Here is a 6,000-nt window from a genome sequence, read left to right on the forward strand (position 1 = left end):
TCAGCATCAATATGGTGGACCAAACGGCCTGTGCTGTAATGTATTATGTTCTAGCTTTATATAATGCTGCATTATCAATAAGGACCTATGTGTAATGGTACAATTATTTATTTTTCAACTTATTCCATTAGTGCTATCTTTCTGCTGAGTGGGTCTGAGAACTATGCAAGGTACCAATGGATGTTCATCAGAAGGACTGCAGCACTTCTAGAAGACAATTCACCATTACCTTTTCAAAGGTAATTAAAATAAAAAATGCTGACTTTGCCAGCAGTTGCACATCCTAAAAAGTAAATAAATGTGAAAAAATTACACCTTGGTGAACTATTCATCAAAGACGGAGCTTGGCCTCAGAATGTGTGTATTGCAAAGCAGCATTGATTGCCTACTGCATTTCAATCATTAAGATTGGTGACTGGTTCTCGAGATGCATGGTTGAACAAATTCCCATTTATCCTATAAGATCGTTCTGCTCCAATGGGAGGCTTGTTGGAAGTGAGATGCTGCATTGTAGCCAGAGATATGTTGAGTAATGACGCAGCTTTGCTTGATACTAGTTTGAACTGAAATGAATCTGCTGTATTATTATCCATTAGTTAAGGTTGACTTGATTGCTATCATGAAGAAAATGCAAGATGTAAGCAACTTTGTGCAGATAGCTAGATTTAGACTGTTCCTCTTGTTTGCCAAAGTAGACTGATACCTGACCATTAAATTGTAACAAACAATTCAAAGTTTATCAAAAAAGATAGCTGTTCAGACGTCAATCTCAGAGGACAAAATGAAGTCTGCCCTAAATCAGGAAGCTGGACACACTTACCAACAATCCTGCCTCAAAAACCACTGTCCTTCACAGCTGTGGTTAGCGTGAGAATCACTTAAATTCATGAACACATACACGTGTCTAGGAAGAAAGATTGGTTCAGAAAGACATTCAAAGAATCCAACAGTTCACCCTGTATGATGAGCAAGCACTTAGAAATAACTCTTTAACATCGTAGCTCGTGCTTGTGAAAGACACTGACCATGAGCTGGTCTCTGGTGCCTTGGTCTGGAATTGTGCGAATCCCAAGTCTGACATCACTGACATTGGATTGTCCCTGGGGACCTAGACCAGATATTAAGTGGACCATCAAGTGGCAAAGACCAGTAACATGAATGTCAATGTATTGCCTCTGGACTTCAATCTCTACAGGTACCTCTATTGATTAGCATACTACAAAAGGCTGTGGTGTAAACAGGGTGATAAATTCACCAGTCACTTTAATCAAACATTTCCAGATTCCTGTTTCCTTTCCAATGACACCTGTTTCATCAGCTGTCGTTTATCACATGACTGACCTAACTTTTCATTTAACTATCCAAAATTTTGTTTCTTGTCCTTTTTATCCTTATTCCCTATTCATATTTATACTAATTCCTTAATGGTGCTCTTATGTTATGCTTTATTATCAGAGCTATTCTCAACCCCTGCACTTCCACCCCCCACCCCTTCCAAACCTCCTCTGCATAGCTGTACACTGTGAATGGCTCAATTGTAATCATGTATTGTCTTTCCGTTGACTGGTTAGCGTGCAACAAAAGCTTTTCACTGTACCATGACAATCAACTAAACTAAACCTTTGCAATATTTTAATTTAAAAAATAAACTTTCTTTGGAAAAATATGATATGTAAAGAAAACAGAGTGTGTGGTTTTCTACATTCATTCAGTTATTGATTCTATACATTAATAGTGTTATCACATTTTTAGTATAGACCAACGTTGTTACTTCTATGACTGTGACTTAGTGGGAAATATACTTTTAAAGTACTTGAGAAGTTTCCACCTCAGACTTAGCCTCTCAATGTCACGTGGCAGGAGTTTAAACTGGAGTTACTTTTAGATACTTTAGTTTAGTTTACTTTAGAGATACAATGTGGAAACGGGTCCTTTGGCCCACCGAGACCACGCCGACCCTGTACATTAGCACTGTCCTACACACTAGAGACAATTTACAAATTTACAGAAGCACATTAAACTACAAACCTGTACATCTTTGGAGTGTTGGAGGAAACCGGGGCACATGATGAAAACCTATGCGGCCAAAGGGAGAACGTACAAACTCCCTACGGACAGCATCCATAGTCAGTATCAAACACGGGTCTCTGGCACTGTAAGGCAACAACTCCACCACCCCGACATTCTGCTGCTCAGTTCTTCCCACCTCTCTTGGTATCAGCTGCACCAGCCTTCAGTGCAACACTCCGCATGTACCCCTGCAGCCTGGCACTTGACAGCCTTCAGAATTCCCATATGGACATTCCAGTGTGTTGGAAGACCAACAAGTTCTGGGCAGACTACAGAGCATCAGTGTTCAAGAAGGAACTGCAGATGCTGGAAAATCGAAGGTACACAAAAATGCTGGAGAAACTCAGCGGGTGCAGCAGCATATATGGAGCGAAGGAAATAGGCAATGTTTTGGGCTGAAACCCTTCTTCAGACTGATAGGGGGTGGCGGGGAGAAGGAAGGAAAAAGGAGGAGGAGGAGCCCGGGGGCTGAGGGATGGGAGGAGACAGCCCGAGGGCTGAGAAAGGGGAGGAGACAGCAAGGGCTAACAAAATTGGGAGAATAGTAAGATTAAACGAGAACTTGCCAGTTTGAAGTTTGATCTTGATTTTATGAGGAGTTACGATGAGCGATTACGTGAAGAAGGGCCGTCCGTCTGTGTGCGCGTCAATCTTCAAAGCAGCGGTGTTAAATCACAGATAAAAAGAAGACCCGAGAATAGTAAGATTGAAGAAACTAGAACTTACATGTGACCTTGATAGTATGAGGGTGGGAGCGGTGGGCACGTAATCGCTCATCGTAACTCCTCGTAAAATCAAGATCAAACTTCAAACTGGTAAGTTCTCGTTTAATTTTACTATTTTACTTCGGAGTCACGTGAGTGACTACGTGAAGATTTCAAAGCTCTGTGATTTTACGCCGGTTACGAATCCAGGCGTCACACACTGAATGGATTGACCATGGATGCGTGTAATCATTAAAGCATTCAGACATTACGTATTTAAGTAAAGACACTGATGCTTTAAATGAAAGAAAAGTTTTTAAAAACTAGTTTCCCCTCCCAACCTTGGGGGTAAACTAAGGGACAGAACTTAAAATGGTACGTGCAAACACCCCCAGTCTGGTTATAGGTTTGTTATAAAACCGGTGGACCGTATTTCATTCGTCCATCCTGCAGCCACTAGGATGTCGTCAAGAGGCACGTCCATTGCTCTTGCTGCCGACGTAGATGCAGCCCTGGTGGAGTGAGATTAAACCATATAAATGTTCACTCTGTTACCGCCATTACCCCCTTTGACCATCTGGAAATGGTTTGTGTTGACACCTTCTGGTGTGGTTTTTTATTTTTTATTATTTTATTTTTTTATTTTTATGGCTGATGAGGACCGATTGTTCTGAGCCTCTGAGGTTCTCCGTAACTTTCAGATAGTGGTATTAGTATGTTACCACACACACAACCGTAGGTCCTCTGGATATGCCAAGAACTGGATCTCCATTCCTGCCATTCCTGGCCTGCTATGTTTTATCAGATTCCTGATTACGAATGTTATGTTGTTCATATTGGTGGTGATGTGGTCCAACCGTAGCTTCTGCAGTGTCTGGACTCTTTGTCAGCATACCACCTTCAGGGTTAGTTATAGGCGGTCCCCACTGTCAAAGTAGGGTTAGTACCACGCTCACATCCCATGTGTCCATGTACCTTGGTCTTAGAGGTATTAAATTGTAAATTCCCATCATGAATTTTGTTGTAAAGGGGTGCGTTCCTATCGACCCGTGCCCTGCTTCCAGCATCAGATAGGAGGAGAGTGCGCCTCTGGCACTATAGATTGCACTATAAATTTGTTTATAGTTATAGTACAGAGTTGATAGGAAACTCCAAGACATCTGTTATCCGAACTGTGTTGTATTTGTTCGGACAGTCCTATGCCTTGAAATGGCCTCATCAGAATCTGCAGACCAACAAGTTAATACGTTCGTGTAGTGGATGATTACTCCCTGTAACTGGGTTCACTAGGAGGTCCCTGCTCTTGGGTACAGCCATAACTGGCTGGACTATAGTTCCCAAACATTTTGGGAACCAGGCTTGAGTAGGCCAATCTGGCACTACCAATATGCCTGTGGCTTAGTCTTGCTTGATTTTGGTCAAGCATCGGTTTGTGAGACAAATTTGCGGAAAGCATACATAAACAATCCTCCCCAATTGAGGGAGAAAGCATCCACTGCCTTTGCTCCTGGATCCTGCTTGCAGGACACATATCTGGGTAACTGATGGTTTAGTCTAGATGCAAACAGATCAATATCTGGTATGCCAAATCGTGTAGTTATTTCGTTAAATACTGCCTGATTCAACATCCATTCTGTGTTGTTATTAAACATTCGTGATCCAGCATCTGTCACCGTGTTATATCTACCTCGTAGATTTCCCAAATATTCCTCTTGATACACCAGTGCCAAATGAGGTTCGACAATCTGTCGTAAGATACAGATTTTACACCACCCTTGTTAATGGATATGTGCCACCACAGTGGTGTTATCAATCTGAATTTGAACAAGCACCGGTTGCATATTGCTACAGAAACCCTTGAGTCCAAATTGTGCCCCAAATTTACCTTGAGCTTTCTCACGTTCGTTATCCACCATAGTTATTCAACAATGCCCTCTGCTGGCAATCCATAGTTTTGCCAATTTGGCCTGCATGGAATGAGTGTTCGTTCCTTTGCTCGCTGTAAATTCTGGTAATGCAAAGGCTGGAAATGTAGCTACTATTTGCCAATTACACTCGCTGTTTGCCTGATAGATGGCTAGTATTTGACTATCAGGTCATAGCAGGCTTAATTAATATAGTCGTTTGCCCCTAGGCAAAGTCACCAACATATTTACTGTTTTTGATAGTAAATTCTAGGTAATCAATTACCCTTGTAGGTGTCAATTTTGATTTAACTGGATGGATGAGGTAACCAATTCTATCAAACAGGGTTTAGGTTTGCTTTGACTGATGCTTCTGCCAATTCTTGGTGACTCCAAAATGAAATTGTCCAAATATGCCATTACTATATGGTTCTGAGACCTTTGTAGACCCAGAATTGGTTTCCGTAGTTTTGTCAATAGTTTAGGAGCTGATGTCAACCCATTTGGCAGATCCATGCCATCCAGTTAAACTTCAAATATCTCCTGTTCTTAGTGAATAGACACCGAATAGTATGCATCTTTGAGGTCGATGCATGCCATGTGACCATTTTATAGGAAGCTCCTATAAAACAGTAGTTAGACCGTACCAAAAATTTACTGTTCTGAAAGTCTATACTGCACAAATGAGTTAAACCTGGATGAAGTGGTATGCGAATGGTATGCGAATGGTATGTTAGCTTTCATTGCAAAAGGATTTGAGTATAGGAGCAGAGAGGATCTACTGCAGTTGTACAGGGTCTTGGTGAGACCACACCTGAGTATTGCGTACAGTTTTGGTCTCCAAATCTGAGGAAGGACATTATTGCCATAGAGGGAGTGCAGAGACGGTTCACCAGACTGATTCCTGGGATGTCAGGACTGTCTTATGAAGAAAGACTGGATAGACTTGGTTTATACTCTCTAGAATTTAGAAGATTGAGAGGGGATCTTATAGAAACTTACAAAATTCTTAAGGGGTTGGACAGGCTAGATGCAGGAAGATTGTTCCCGATGTTAGGGAAGTCCAGGACAAGGGGTCACAGCTTAAGGATAAAGGGGAAATCCTTTAAAACCGAGATGAGAAGAACTTTTTTCACACAGAGAGTGGTGAATCTCTGGAACTCTCTGCCACAGAGGGTAGTTGAGGCCAGTTCATTGGCTATATTTAAGAGGGAGTTAGATGTGGCCCTTGTGGCTAAGGGGATCAGGGGGTATGGAGAGAAGGCAGGTACGGGATACTGAGTTGGATGATCAGCCATGATCATATTGAATGGCGGTGCAGG

This window comes from Leucoraja erinacea, chromosome 2, assembly GCF_028641065.1.
Source record: "Leucoraja erinacea ecotype New England chromosome 2, Leri_hhj_1, whole genome shotgun sequence".
In the NCBI taxonomy this organism is placed as follows: Eukaryota; Metazoa; Chordata; class Chondrichthyes; order Rajiformes; family Rajidae; genus Leucoraja; species Leucoraja erinaceus.